This window comes from Ixodes scapularis, unplaced genomic scaffold (assembly GCF_016920785.2).
Source record: "Ixodes scapularis isolate PalLabHiFi unplaced genomic scaffold, ASM1692078v2 PGA_scaffold1__304_contigs__length_218370807, whole genome shotgun sequence".
Taxonomy (NCBI): Eukaryota; Metazoa; Arthropoda; class Arachnida; order Ixodida; family Ixodidae; genus Ixodes; species Ixodes scapularis.
The window spans coordinates 205,811,357-205,827,419 of NW_024609846.1; the positions used below are offsets into that span (position 1 = coordinate 205,811,357).

General features: G+C 46.4%; 1 pseudogene; it reads right to left on the reverse strand.

The window, feature by feature from the left end:
- Positions 1 to 807: 807 nt before the first annotated feature.
- LOC115317056 lies at positions 808 to 12,463 on the reverse strand (annotated as a pseudogene).
- Between the last annotated feature and the right edge of the window lie 3,600 nt (positions 12,464 to 16,063).

Below are 16,063 nucleotides of genomic sequence, written 5' to 3' on the forward strand. Positions count from 1 at the left end.
ACTGATCAAGTTTGAGCATGTTGCTGAGCACATTTATTAACTGTTGCTCTTAACAATGCTCTTAAAGTGATGTGGATAATTTCTGAGTCAAAACTTGTGGAAGATAAAGTATCACCCTCAAATTGGGTACATGAAAATATAGAGCATACCCGAACCTGCTTTAGGTTTATAGTTCAACAGCCTATACAACTCGTTCAAGCTTGGGCACCACAGAAGGCATTTGGCAATTAAATATATTTTACTTGGGTCAAGAAAATGTCTTCCGCAAAATGAACCAGTTGGGTAGTTCCTTTTTGCTGAATGGCCCACAAACGAAATGAGTTGGAAGTTCGTCCTGGGAGACAGACATGTCCGCTTACTAGTCGGCATGACATAGAGCATAATTTCGACCTACGACCCAAATGTAGTTTGTTATTTCTTTGTTTTTGTTTTTTGGGCTTCGGTATTCCTCTCACAGAAGTTGCATAGAGGAAACTGTTTTGGTGCCCCCCCCCCCCCCCAATGTGCAGCTTTCTACTCTAATACTGTGCAACGTGTGCCAAGTCGTGCTAAAAAAAATAAAACAAATTGCATAAAAAGATCTGCATGTTAAAATGTATTTGTTGGCTTTCGAATTTCGGTAATCTTACGAAAACCGCTACAAACTTCAAAATCTTTATTGAACTTTTTGTTTCAATAAAAAAAGTGCGTGAAAAACTTCAGTGTTACTTCTGCTACTCATTGAAGTCATATTACGGTCAAACCTAAGACATTTTATTTCTGACGAAGCTGGAAATCGTAATGTGAGAAAAACGAATGCATCCATTTTTACGAAATAGTTCTGATGTGTGGGCATTCGGAGTGATGTCGACTGGTCCAGTCAATTAGAAAAGGACGCAGAATCTCTTTTTTTAAGTATTTCTAACGCAGTTCCTGGCGTAGGCATTGACCAGCAGGGGACTTTGGCAGGTCCTTCACGAATTCGAGCCCTCCGTGCAGCTGTTTTTGCATACTCGACTTGCTCTGAAAGTAATAAAATACGAGTGTCAGCAGGATTCCAAAACTAGGAAGAAAAGGGTGAAAGGTTCCATCAGTCGCGAACAATTTTTCTTCCTCCGTCACTCGAGTCACATCGATAAACGAGAGAAGCGTGCTATTCATGGCTACACACCTTTTTTTGTTTTCTTCCACGGTTATTTTGGCTTACATGAGAGGTACCATCATATCGTAGCTTGTAGACTAGACTTCTGAACTGCTTTTCTTTTAATACGCTATATTATGGTAGTCATGTATGACTTTAGCTTGCAACACTTCTGCCCTATTTTTTTTTTTTCAGTTTTGTGATAAGCTTATCGGCAACGTGAAGGAATATTTCCTCGACTAGGGAATCGTTGTCGCCGTCTGGTAAGCAAGAATCCTCGGCCAGCATCGCAAAACCTTGGGGCGTTTCCCCAAATTCTATGTGAGGAACCCCCAACCACCATGGCCTCCCCTACGCTGGGACGACTTCTTCCAGCTCGGCGGGAACCACGTGAATATCGATACAACGAATCATGTTCTTGATGCGTTCCGCCACACAGACGTTGCCGTCCTCGTCGAAGTGGCCGACATCGCCTGCACATGGGGGGATTCGGTTTAATTCCTCTGCCTTTAGAGGATGATTACCGTCGACATACCTTATTGCCGACTGTCTCCAGGTGTGGACTATACGGCAGTTTTTTAGAGCGCAGCTCTTAGGGGCCCGTTCCCGGCTTGAGCGGCGTCGGCGTCGGCGTAACCAAGGTCATCCCAAGGTCACGTTGCCCCCAAGGTCACCCCAAGGTCACGTGACCCCCAGAGGTCACGTGACCCCTCCCCCAGGGTCACGTGACCCCCAAAGTCACGCGACACCCAAAGTCACGTGACCCCCCTGAAGCCACGTGACCCCCCGAGGTCACGTGACCCCCCCCGCCCGAAGTCACGTGACACCCCCCAGGTCACGTGACCACCCCCAGGGTCACGTGACCCCCGTCGAGGTCACGTGACCTCCCCGATGCCGTCGTCACTGATGACGTCACCGGCATCCGCATCGTCATCGTCATCATCACTAATGACGATGACGATGCGGATGCCGGTGAGGTCATCAGTGACGTCACTGATGACGTCATCAGTGAGGATGACGATGACGATGCTGATGCCGGTGACGTCATCTGTGACGTCACTGATGACGTCATCAGTGATGATGACGATGCGGATGCCGGTGACGGCATCAGTGACGATGACGTCATCGGGGAGGTCACGTGACCCTGGGGGTGGTCACGTGACCTGGGGGTGTCACGTAACTTCGGGGGGCATCCGCATCGTCATCGTCATCATCACAGATGACGTCATCAGTGACGTCACCGACATCCGCATCGTCATCGTCATCATCGCTAATGACGTCATCGGAGTCCGCATCGTCATCGTCACTGATTACGTCATCAGTGACGTCACTGATGACATCATCGGCATCGTCACGTGACCCCCCAAGGTCACGTGACCCCCCCAGGTCACTTCACCCCCCAGTAACCTTCCCTCCTCCTCCTCAAGAGCTGCGCTCTAATTCGGTGTTACAGGGAGTTGTAAACGGCTTTCACTTTTTTTCGTCAAGATCATTCATTATTACGAGACGTGGCGAATTTTGTGAATGACAGATTATAAATAATGTTGATTTACGTACGATATGTTTCTTTGTGAACCACTACAGCAGACATTTGTCATGGTGCGCTGTGTATGATAACTTTTTACGTTTTGATTAGGTAGTAAGTGCGGTCAATACACGGCGTGAAGACTATCTAGGCAAACACTTCTATTTTTGACCCCTAATTTGCCCCCGCGGCCCGTACACCGGGTCCGGACTAGAGTTCGGAAAATACGGTAATTGGTTCGAAAATTTGGGTGATAAGAAAAATGTGGAATACGGGTCGGAGTTTTGAGTGGTTATCGGACAGGCCGAGGTGAAACGGACCAACGAATTTCCTCCATAAATGTACTGTTCGTATTGGGACCAACGTGTTTTCGTTTGTCGAGCCCAGTTTAGCCGAAATTTCTGAGACCCCAGACTGATATTACGAGTAATGCGGTGTATTGATGTGAACTGGCGTCGGCTGTAACGCGTTCTGTGGTGTCCTGGCGGAGTCAGTGTCAGAGAATGAAAAATTCGTATTGGTTGATGATGTCCGTAGTATACAGCGTTCGCATTATGCCCGTGATTGGGACATAAATAGAACACAATAAATAAAACACGTTAGAACGACAGTTCATGCATCCCTCGACAGGCTCTTGAAGGTCGTCCAATTCGTTTCTCCCTTTCAAGACTCAATATGCGGGAATATGTTTGCTTAATTTTTAATTCATATGCAGTGGTATTGATGCTTTAAATTTTAATTACATTCTGTTACATTTCACCAAAATCTTGGGAATGTACGCCAACGTTGCGCCGAAAATAAATGTATTGAAAACTGCAGGCCATTAGTACACACGTGCAAATTTTGCTTTTGATCACCGATTCGAACAACCAATTGCTTAATTTAACCAATTCATATAAAACACTGCTGGTTCTCAAAAGTTTCGCAATAGATATTTCGCATTGTTCCAGGCTGTCGCGAACTGTTTTGGGCGGGTCAGCTAGCTCCGTTGAGTGCGCTTCCCACCTGACATGGATGTCCGGCGGAGAAGCGGCCGTCCGCTGGTTTCGGGTATTTATGGCGAAACTGGAACTACGGGCTCGGGAGCGGCGTCATCAGCGGCGACGACAAGGTCAATGTCCCTTTCGTACCCGGTTGCAAGAAACTCGAGAAGTCTAGCGGCCGTGGCGAATCTGAGGAGCAGCTGCAGTGCTTGCAGTCGTCTGCTCAGGCAGCATGCGGAGGAACAGTTTTCTCCATGGTGATGAAACGTTGCCCAATCTGGCTTCGGCAGCAATTGACCCGCTGGTAGTCCCTGCTAAGGAGCTCATAGCCCTTTTAAAGACAGTTTTAGCGGGAATTTTAATGTAGTATTTTGGTTATCACATTGCGCCGCACTGAAACCATATCAGTCATTCGTCTTGGTTTTACTGAGTGGAGTATGGGCACCCTGCCTCTGCTAGGAGCCGCAACCGATCGCCCAGCGAACAGCGCCACGCGCGGCCGTTGTTGAGTCAGCGTAGGGAGAGTTGCCTTGTTGCTTTTGTTGCTTGTTGTTGAGTCAGCGTGGTATGCCTTGTTGCTTTTCCTTGGGAAGTTTATTCGGGAATAAGCCTACAAGCAGATATCGCCCCCCCCCCCCCATTTGCTGAGAAAGTATACAATTTAGGAAAGTTGCGTCCTTCCTCAACTGGCGACGCTTCTGCTCAGCAATTATCCAGGCCCTTTGTGTGACAATGTGCAAAAACTTGGGCTCTTCGGGTATTTTGGGAAAATTCTCCTTAAAAGGAATGGCCGAGAGTAGGTCAACTATACTCGGCGACAACTTTTCTTGGCAATGCAATGGACGGTACAGGCACGCGTTCAATTTCCCATTTTGAACACTAAATAAAGCAATGCGCGGGCTCTCCCTCCCTTCACTGCATTACCAAGAAAGGTTGTCGCCGAGTAAAGTGCTGCTGGGAGAATAGAATTAGATTGCGTCCGAGGCGGAAGGGAAACGTTTCACGTGACGACTCCTTGCAAGGACGTGCTGCCATTGCAACTTCTAAATCAGGAAGACAGAAACACATCACCCTTTTAGCAAGAACCTCCTCCGTTGAATGAACAGAGAAACCAGCGAGTCGTCTGTCTTTCTGAGTCACATCTAAAGAAGCTATTCATCATGTTTAACACTTCTGTCGTATGCGTCAGCAAAGCCACTATTCAGTAGGGTTCACTTTGAGGCAGATAAGGTTGTTGCGGTGTAAACAGGAAGATCTGAGTTTTGGTACATACCTATAGACCAACTCAGCTCTTTGACGTCACATCACTATGGTGGCGCAGTTGTTGGCACTGTGCATGCGCAGCCCCTCGCTTTAAATTAGCACGAATTACTGCCCCAAGGTATTCAAAAGTAATGTCAAAGTAATTTCAAAGTAATATTATTACTTTTCGAAAGTAATTGTAATGTAATGTCATTACCTTTAGTCTGCGGTAAGTTGTAATATACTTTAATTACATTTTCGCAGTTTTCAGGAAAGTAATTAGTTATGTAAATTAATTATTTTTAAAAAGTAATTTTGCCATCTTTGAAGCTCCAGTCGAGTTGCGACTGTCGAGGTCGCTTCCCGATGAGTACGCGCCACGCCGCCGCGAGAGGCGCGCGTATCGGCAATAGTTGCCTGCGTGTCTCTCGCTTCGCCGCAGTGCAGTGCTATTTTTGCAAGAATAAAAATATATCAATAAAAAAAAACAAAAAAAAAACAAAACAACTTAGGTGACCGTTTTTGTAATAACCTACTTCGAAGTTAAAAAAAGAACCGTTGTTAAGTTGTTATACATGTTTGTAGGACATGCTCTGACGTCCTCTCTGGAGCTGCGTTTAACGTAAATCGTAATGAATCTTTTTTCTTCTTCAAGAAAAAGTATTTTATTTGTTTACTTTTAGGGCTTAGCTCCACTGAACGAGCGAACACGACATAAAAGCAGCTTTTGGGCGGCCTGAGCAACCTTCAGCATGAAACGCTTCTGTGTGACAGGTACGACAGAAAATGGTTTTCTTTTTAAAAGGGAAAGAAACAGCGAGGGAGTTTGAGTTCCTCTGGAGGAAGTTAAACTCCCTTGTGTTCATGGAATGAACGCAAGACTTCTCCAAGACGAACATGATCACATTTGTCCGTAATTTAATTTTGCATTTACTGATGGACTAAAAATAGGATAGTCGCCGTGGGAATTATTGACAGTTTTACGTTTATCAGAAATCTTGAATATGTCCTAAATGCCAAGAGCAAACGTTTTCTAATACAGTATAGAATTGTGTTACAGCTACTTGCTTTGGTTTCTTTATGTTTTATGCCCTAGTAAAAAAAAATATCGATCAAGGATAATAAGGTGGCGAACAGGGTCAGTTGGTTGACGTTATGCATGATTAGGAAAACAGCTCAGAAAACACGGACTGCGAAAAAGAACGAACACGACAGGACAGCATTGTCCTGTCGTGTTTCTTCTTCTTCGTATTCCGTGTTTTCTAAGCTGTTTTCCCCAACATGCAGTACAACGATCGAGGATTGTGGGTAATTTTAAGAGTCAGCCACACACAGCTCAGTAACAAGACACAGCTGTCGGTAAACCCTTTACCCGTATGTAGCCATCCCTCGGAGTCTATTGTCTTTGACGTGGCCTTCTTGTTGTTAAGATATCCTTTCATGACCTGAGGTCCCCTGGCACAGATTGCGCCGTCATCGTTCAGTCCCAGGGGTTCTTTGCTTCGAGGATCGACAATCTAGACAGAATGCACCATTTTCAGAAATTGTGCACTTCGTTCCGTGGAATGAGTTGCACGGTGTGAAGTTGAAGAAAAGAACAGTGGTGTGCCAACTGTTCCTTTCACTTCTTAGGTAATTGGAGTTACCTTTGTTTCTTTGCGTGGAAAATGGAGATCCTATGGAGTCGGGGTTGGTGGTGAGCATCGTCATGAAACCGGTTAGCTCGGTCATGAAGTATCCTGTAGCGAGGAAAGATATATACCTTCTCCCCCAAATTGAGTCCGACCCCCCCCCCTTTTCTCCAGATTTTTTACACAATGTACGCATACGTATGCCCCCCCCCCCCCGCACACACACACACACATACACATACAAAAATGTTCACTCGTCTAGAATGAAAATTCTGTGTAAAAGACCTGCCGTTCCCCGATACTGTACGAAGTGACCCAAAAGCTGCTCTTTCGCGGTCGCTAATAATTCAATGATACGTGACCGCACGCATCTTCCCTCAATATTTTACGTGTTTTGCTGTTGTTGCTCCACTCGCGTTATTTGAAGACAGGGTAGTTATGTTTGCTTTCCAAAGTCTCGAGTTATTTTGGAACTAATGTACCCGCTCGCCTGCATTTCTAGCACATTCTCTCTCCCACTCAGTGTGCTGCCGCTACATGGGATAAAATGTTATATATATATATATGCTGTTCTTTTTTTAACTCAATTAAAAAAAAAAAAAAAACATGAAAGTTCCACTTATGCGATTTGTGCAGGTGAGTTATACGGCCCGGGAGACATAGTATAGGGGACAGATCGTAACGATGAGTCGGCTAATTAATTACAATACGTTAATTAACTTTTTAATTAACGAAAATAGAAATATGGTTCCAAATAGAAACTTACTGAGCGTCATCGAAAACCCCTAAATCAGTAAATTTCAAAAAGACTTTGAACGCGAGAGAAGCGTAGTAGTTGCAGAACGCGTAAGATTAGAGCATCATCGTGTTCCGCCACTGCTAGCTTTGCGCCTGCTCCACGAGTGGTACCTTTGGTGCGCCCCCAAACTCCCCACGAGCTTCAAGTCGTTCTAAAATTGACTGATATAGTGGTTTTCGATGACGCTCTCTAAGTTTCTAATTCAAACCATATGTCGATTTTCACTAATTAAAAGTTAATTAACGAATTTTAATTAATTTGCCGTCTTATCACGAAAATTAGCCACACACATACTGTCCCCCTGGCCGTATAACTCAGCTCCACAAACCGCATCATGTAGAGCCCTGCATATCCGCGGATTATCCGCGAATATCCGCAGATATCCGCAGTAAACGGGCGGATGTGGATAAAAAATAGATGGATTTTGGCGGATTGCGGATCGGATGTGGATGTCAGGGGCTGCGGATGCGGGTATCCGCGGATCCGGATCCACATTTTTGCCCGGTGGCATTCAGTTCGACTGACGTTTCATCTACAGATCGTTTTGTCGACATGCGACGTTTGATCGAAAGACTTCCCGTGTTCGTGTTATCGAAAAGCCTGAGACGTTTCGTCGCACACAAGCCTGCTATTTCCGTAATAAACTTTTTGCGCTTCGCCTGGATTACAGGGGGAGGGTGGCAAGGTTTGGTTAAGCACGCTTTAGTAAATCGCACGCTAAATTTTGGCGGCTTAGTGAAGAAACGTTTTGTCCCACGCATGTGCCCACAAACGTACAGCGTCGACGAGCCGCGTGTCCGTGAAAAGTTGTCCACGAAACGCATTTTCACAAAACACGTTTCCAAGAAACGCTAGGGATCCCAAGAAATACCTGATTCTCACTGAAGATCGCTTCAGTTAGTGCGTTTCATCTCGTCAAAAATGCTATCTATACACGAACTCATCTCTGTTACGACAGGGCGCGGCGGTGGCGCGTCGGGCGCACTTCCGGTCTGGGGCTGTGGGCGGATGTCCCCATGTGAGACGTGCATTCCTACGTTGTTTTGGAAGAAACCGGACAAAAAAAAATGAAAGCCGTTTACAACTCCCTGTAACGCCAGATTAGAGCGCAGCTCTTGAGGAGGAGGAGAGAAGGGTACTGAGGGGACGGTTTATTCCTCCTCCCTCCTCCTCCCTCGTGATCCTGACTACTACTCCTGAACGAAACGGCTCCGGTTCGAAGCCGACCGAGGGACAAGAGAGAAGAGTCTTTTAAAATCGTTTTTCGGAGTAATGAAAATTCGGATTCGTTCCCCCTGCTCATCCTCCCTGCTCCCTTCCTTTCTCCTCCTCCCCTCACGGGGGTCACGTGATCTCGGGGGGGGGGGGGCGGTCACGTGACCCCCGGACCTAGGGGGGGGGGGGGGGGGGTAACGTGACCTGGGGGTGTCGCGTGACCAGGGGAGTCACGTGACCTGGAGGGTCACGTGACCAGGGGGGGTGGGTCACGTGAGCTCACGGTTACGCCTACGGCGACACCGCTCAAGCCGGAAACGGGCGCCTAAGACCTGCTCTCTAAAACCTGCCTTCTCGTCGAAACGCCGCGACTGGGGCTTTAACAAAAGAGTCGAGAAAGGTTTGGAGGTCAGTTTTCATGCGTTTTGCGCATGAAAACGTGGTTCACGTCGGACCATGATTGCTCGAGCGGGAATCACTTTGCATTGAATTGACGGACACTTATGGTCGTCAGATTTATTTGTTTTGTTCCAACATGAACGCGGGAAAACCGTCAAGTTGCACGGAACACCTGCGGGCTACGTTCAGTGCGTCATCACGTTCAAACAGCCACCTCATCGTTCGAGCTGTCGTCTGCTCTCTCAACCGTTTCTGCTTGTCGTCTGCTCGTTCAAACGACAGCGATCCGTAGACCGAACGTTAACTTGGTAATTGAGATAAGAAGTGCAGACCTCGAAAGACGTTTAAGTTTGAAGGTTTAAAGGTTGCTTCGGGTAAGTAGGCTCAGTGTAAACAGTAAACACTCACATAGGCAGCCCGTAAAATGCCTGTCTGTTTCTTTTTTGTATGCTTAGAGTCCTAGCCAAAAAGTCTGGCAGTTCATATTTTTCCATCTACGACGCCAGGTTGTCGTAGCCGGACGAATATGAACCTCTTTTACTTTTTAATTGCCTGACGATACTAAAATGTCATAACTTATACTGCGTTTCAGCTTCGGTCCGAGCGCGGCCGATGTTATGAGCCGAAGGCCCAATCAAACAGCGCAAAAAGTGCAGCGTCATGGTGTGCTCTCTGCGCTTGATAGGACTAGCCGGCGGAGGAGCGCGCAGAGAGACGGCGAATACCGGCTGGTCATATCAACTGCAAAGAGCACCCCATGACGTTGTGCCTCTTACGCTGTTTGATTGGCCCTTCGGCCCATAACATCGGCCGCGCTCCGACCGAAGCTGAAACGAAGTATAGTATGCCCTTTTTTAACTTTTTATGTTTCAAAAGTACGCGTCTGCATAAAATAGGTGTTACAAAGCAAAAAAAAAAAACTAAATTTTTTTGTGGGTTTTTGCTGGGCAGAGTGTCGCAGACTCCTAGGGCGATCACCTAACTCAGATCATTTTTCCTTCGACGCGCAGTGTCTCGGGAAGGCTGATCGCTTTTAATATAAATACGGTGAGACTGATAATGATAAAATGACATCCCCTCTGAAAGGTGACCCAAAGATTTCTCTGTATTTCTATTTCTATTTTTTTTTTCGTTCACGCTTGATGTTATGATATACAATGAATGCCTTGATTGTGGGTCGGATGCGATTCGGATACGGATAATCAAACTTTTATCCCCGCAGGGCTCTACGCATAAGTATAAATTTCACGACTTTTTTTTTTAAATAAGTCCGTAAAACTTAACAGACTTGTATATATACATGAACTCAACTCTGTTACGTCACAGCGCGGTGGTGGCGCGACGGGCGCACTTCCGGTCTCGGGCTGTGGGTGGATGTCTCTATTTGAGACGTGCATTCGTGCGTTGTTCTCAAAGGAACCAGACAAAAACCTGCATTCTCGTCGAAACACCGCGACCGGGGCTTTGACAAAAAAAGTCGAGAAAGGTTTGAAGGTCAGTTTTCCCGCGTTTTCTGCCTGCTTGGTTCGTCCGAGAACGTGAACAGGTGCCGTTGAAAAGTAAAAAAACAGACGCCGTCGGACCACAATTGCTTGGGCGGAAAGCACTTTGGATTGAATTCACGGATACTTGTGGTCGTCAGATTTATTTGTTTTGTTCCAACATGAACGCGGGAAAACCGTCAAGTTGCAGGACCACCTGCGGACTACGTTCAGTGCGTCATCACGTTCAAAAAGCCGCCTCGTCGTTCGAGCTGTCGTCTGCTCTCTCAAACGTTTCTGCTTGTCGTCTGCTCGTTCAAACGACAGCGCCCCGTAGACCAAACGTTGACCCGGTAATTGCGATAAGAACTGCAGACCTCAAAAGTCGTTTAAGTTTGAAGGTTGCTTCGGGTAAGTAGGCTCGGTGTAAACAGTAGATATAAGGAGATGTTGATAATTGTTACCAGTGGCCATCACCGACTTGTTATGCCTGATTCACTCGGTCCGATTCTGCTTGCGATATTTAGTATCGACGTCGACATCTCAGCTACGGTTCAGGCTTTTGCAGCCCGAGCGACGTCATGACTGAAAATAGCGAGCAGAACCTCACCATGTGAATCAGGCTTTAGCGTCCATTCTGCGGCGTCCACGCGGAACGAACCTGCAGCATTTTACATTATTCACGCTAAGTTTTGCGCTGGAACGTGCCTCGTTCATTTCGCTGAGGCCGCTCAAGTAGACAGACATTGCCAGGAAGATGTAGAATCAACAATTCCAACGCGAAAAAGAGCGCGGGGACTCATACCTACGCCGACAACATCCCATTCTAATGGTTTCTTTATGGGCGATGGCGAGTTTCTTGCCCACACCTCCATTGCGGAGTGCGCGGCGTCGGTGGCGTCCGCTAGGGGCGCTCCGATTTGTTTGTAAACATGAACTGGTGTATATATACAAACAGTCGCGTGATCCTTTTAACGAATTGTAAATATGTGGTGGTGCGTAGATGGTCTCCAGGTTGAATTTCCGCCAAAAGGCTTTAATGATAAAAGCCGGCACGACTCCTCCACGCAGTCCGGCACTGGTCCAGCTGGTGAGATCGTAATTCTCGGCAAAGTGAATGTTGCTCAGCATTACCAGCCTCGTGGGCATCAAAGGCATGTGCGTGATCTGCGTGGCCAGAAAGCTCGACTTTCCATTGATAGAGTTTGGCCTCTCTGCTTTGTTCTTTGATATCGATGGCGGATACCATGAAACAGTTTGCTGGTAGGAACTATAGAGCCCTCACCCTGCACTTTTAGACTGCCGCAAAAATTTCTTCGGGATTCGTCGAGGAAAGCAGCATCGTAGTGAAGCCTCTCTGAGGCAGTTACCGAGCACAGTGACAATGCCGGACAAATCCACAGTGGGCATCCAGTCTAGGATCACTGGCCTAGCCACCTTGGCATTGGTCACGCATGTGGACGTCCACCTGCGGACGTCCAGTGCTGTTGGTTAAATATGCACTGGGACGTTTAGGAAGGAGATGCGTTGCTGGAGAAAGTTGACCGAAAACGAAGGATTGCAAAACATTACAAAAAAGTTAAACTTTTTTTTAATCGAATCTTACGTACGTTTTTTTTTTTCTTTTGTTATATTTAAAAACTTCATATATCGAAATGTTAAAAGTCGATATTCGTCTACTTTTATTTTCATTCTGTAGAAACGCACTCAAGAATGGTGTTTAAACCAGTTATGTTATACTTTAATCGATACATAGACAAAAAGACTGGACTAGAATATGTTTAACTCTTAATGGCGGTCTGGCTCTTTCTCTTTCGAGCCTAACCACAATGAAAATATTAGTTTTTGCTTTTTTATTTCTTTTCTGACCGCGCTTTATTTTCTGGCGACGTAGCTTTACACCCACGGAGAAACATCAGGTATACGGAAGCTCCACCTTTGCCTTTCGTTCTGTAATTAGGAATGGGACGTACGCATGCCACATGATCTGTGTGGCAACGAAATTGTAGTGGGTGAGCATGAAGTCCTTCAGCGGGCCGGTGGTGCCTACGGAGCAGGTGATCACCATCAACGCTTCCTTTGGTACCGGTACGGGGTCCTTGAGAGTCGCCTATGGTTGTCTTCCGCTGGTACGGAGTGCAGCCCTCGTACGGAGTGCAGCCCTCGCCGTCGCCAAACACCACCACACCCTTTGACAATCAGGAGAAAATAAGAGGGAGAGAGAAGGGAGCATTAACGGTCTAAAAAGGTCAGTATCAGTGGGGTCCAGGTGAGGACAAACTCGCACCTTGAAATCACCGAGTCCCTTGGAGGCTTCGAGAATCCTCATACAGTGCTGTAACGGGGGTTGGGGACCTAGTCAGGTGATTCGTTTTCGCCTTTTGTCCCAACCTCCCTGACAGTTGTGTCAAAAATAAAATAAACAAACAAACAAACAAAAAAAACAATGTATTCGGGTTCTGCGAATCCTACCGCTGGCTTCGCGTCTTCCTGTTGCTACTTGAATTCTCCTGCCAAGGGCCGAGAATTTCGAAGTTTCAGAGAAGCGGTTCGTGGGAGCTTCGAAAAGAGCCACCCTCGACGTCTAAGATGTCTGAATAATGTGTAACGTCGTAGCGTAGTGAAGCGCTATACGTGATGTGCTGTCGTAATTCTTCCAAAGGTTCTTTTGGAATTTTGTGAATTCCAAAGCCACCTTTGAAATTCGCAGAGCACACGGAAATTGAACTTTTTTTTCTCTTGACCTCGTGTCATAACGCCGGGCACAGTGCCGCAGCCGCTTTTGATGTGTGGCCAGGACACCAGCACTATACGAATGCCCCTTGCATGGTCGGTGTTTTAAGTTTTGTACTCTTCGCGGACTCATTGAACGCCAAGAGAGGACAGCTTTGGGTTTCAGATGTCTCAGAACCATAAAACATGCGCCGACCGGGCAAACCATGCATCCAAGCACGCCACTTACGTGTGAACTGTTGCGAACTGTAGATGGAACGCTAAATACACGAAAAAATATCCTCTTGATTTCTAGGAAGTATTGGCGACGTGCGCGATCGAAAGCGTCGCTGTGGTCGGCCTTCCACGATTGGCCGAACGCTGACTATGACGTCAGAAAAGGATTTATCATCGACGGAAATAAGAGGAATGAAAGAACTTTAATTTTGACGGTGTTGGCGATGTTCCTTTGAGAGCGCAATGATTTCAAGCTTCCACCATGCTATTTACAAACACCATCGAACTTGTTGTTCGCAAGGTAATGACGTCACGAGAGGAAACCATTGGAGCGCGCTACCAAAACATCTCGCCGCTAATTGGCGATGTGAGCGATCGAAAGCGTCGCTGTGGTCGGCCCACCACAATTGGCCGAATGCTGACTATGACGTCAGCAAAGGATGTCTCATCGACGAAAATAAGAGGAATGGAAGAACTTCAATTTTGGTAATGTTGGTAGTGTTGGTTTAAGAGCGCAATGATTTCAGGCTTCCACCATGCTCATTACAAACACCATCGAACTTGTTGCTCGCAAGGTAATGACGTCACGAGAGGAAACCATTGGAGGGCGCTACCGAAACATCTCGCCTAGGGTGCCTACATGTCTGTGTGTCTCAGGGTGAAGACATCCATATGAAGGCACTCTAATCTCGCCGCTAATAGACGATTGCAAGAAAGGCGACTAGCCGCCACATTGTCTTTGTTCGTGCGGACAAGCCCGTGCAAATGCAAGCTTGCCGAAACTGTTTTCATGCGCGAGCTGCCAGTGCTTGCACTCACAAGGCACCAATAGGAGCGCCATGCTTGCAATCAGACTTGCACACATTACTAAAAAATAAGTAAGAAATCACATTTGCCATTACACGAGGCTAAATTTTAACTAATTACAGGTCTCGGAAGTCTCGTCGAACGTCTTGCCTCGTTTCTAGGTGAAGATATCTGCCACCGCGCTGAACACCCTTTGAACTGAGGCACTCACGAATACGTGACGCACTGCACTGCGTGCTTCTTGAGAAAAATGGAACAGCTCTGGTGAAAGCGCAAAGCTTCGTTTTTACAGCCGGAGTTTGATGCTGATTAGAATCGCAAAGGTAAAAAAATTGTAATACAGATAAATAAATCTCGATTGAAATCAATGTATGTGAATATATTATTTAAATATATTTTAGCCGGAAAATATCGCAAAACCAGCGGTACAGAAAAATAGCAAGATGCGGTAATTACACCTAACAATTAAATTATGGATTATGCTTCTATATCAGTCTATTAGCTCTGGAAACACGCTGTTTCTCGGTTGAGACATCGGTGAATAAGAGGATGAACCTTTTGGTATTTAACCAGCAAAATCCTCGGGGGATTTTTCAGAAAACAAAAAAAAAAAAATATGATGTCGATTAAAACGGAAATGTAGACGCACTTATGCCGTGCTCTCTCGATGGCGTTCAAAGCGCATGTAGCACGGGTCGGCCGTAACACAGCTCAGTGTTCTTCAGCTAAACGTCAGGTGAGGCAACGACAGCGTCCTCCCACAGCAAGAGCAGTAATTCTAATTTTGTGAAATATGAGATGTAACTTCGTTCTTTCACGTCTGGAAAGTGCAAGCAAGCACCGCCATTCAACGACGAGCTAGGGACCGCGATTCTCACACCGCGGCACCACCATCGCTGAAAGTTGACATGTATTATCCACAACGTGCCTATTGTGAAAAAAAAACGCTTGACACATGACAAGCGTGACAGGGATGTAGGCAACCTGAAGCTTTTAAAAGATTAGGTGAAAAGCAGCACAAAAGGAAAAAAAACTTGCCGAAGACACTTTAGAGTGCTTGCGTGTTGTAGGAATGCAAAAGCATTCTTACACGCAGCGCATTCTTACAAGCACCGCGCCACGTCTTCCTTTCGCACACGGCGCTCCGGGGGTGAAATCTGCTCTTTTTGTGTTTTATTTCTGAGACGTGTTCTTGATGACGTAGTTTTATGACCATTTTTCGGAGACAACGCCGACGGCCTTCCGCGCAATGGGACAAGTATGGCTTTCGCCTTAATAAACATTCGCATCTCCCAAAGATGGTAAGTGTTCTAATATCTTTTGATCAGCATGTCAGTTAATGTCACATCCTTTTTAGTCGATTTCTGTGTTGTAGTTGATTCAGAGGAAAACGGAGCGTCCTTTCCTATTTGGCAATATGCAAACTGTCGTAGTCACTATAACCGAGCAGGGCGTTGTTAATTGTCTCGAGATTTTGGAAGGCGCGCAGCCGGCCCAGCCGACGACCGTTTTGTGTCCTCTCCGCGTCTTTGAAAGCAAAGGAGGAGGGAAGGGACAGAGAAAACGCGAGCACAGATCCACTGCACCAGCTCGCGCTTTTACAGCTTTTTTTTTTTTCGTTCTTTGGTGGGCTGGAACATATTGATTTTGGGAGTTGGTGGCACCGAGAGTCCTGTTCTTTGTATCAGTGTGATTGCCCCTTCGCCGAGGGCGAGCAAGCTGACGAGTGACAATTTGCAAACAACCAAACCAAAAAAAAAAAGATTGAATTGAAGCTTTAGGTGACGTGAAGAAACGTTTCTCTCGTTCCAATTGACTCACGAGGTTCCGTGGCTTTCTCCTAAGCTCAAACGTAGTATAAGAAAACAGATGCGTATAACACGAACAAAACCACAAGTCTCTTTCTTGCTTT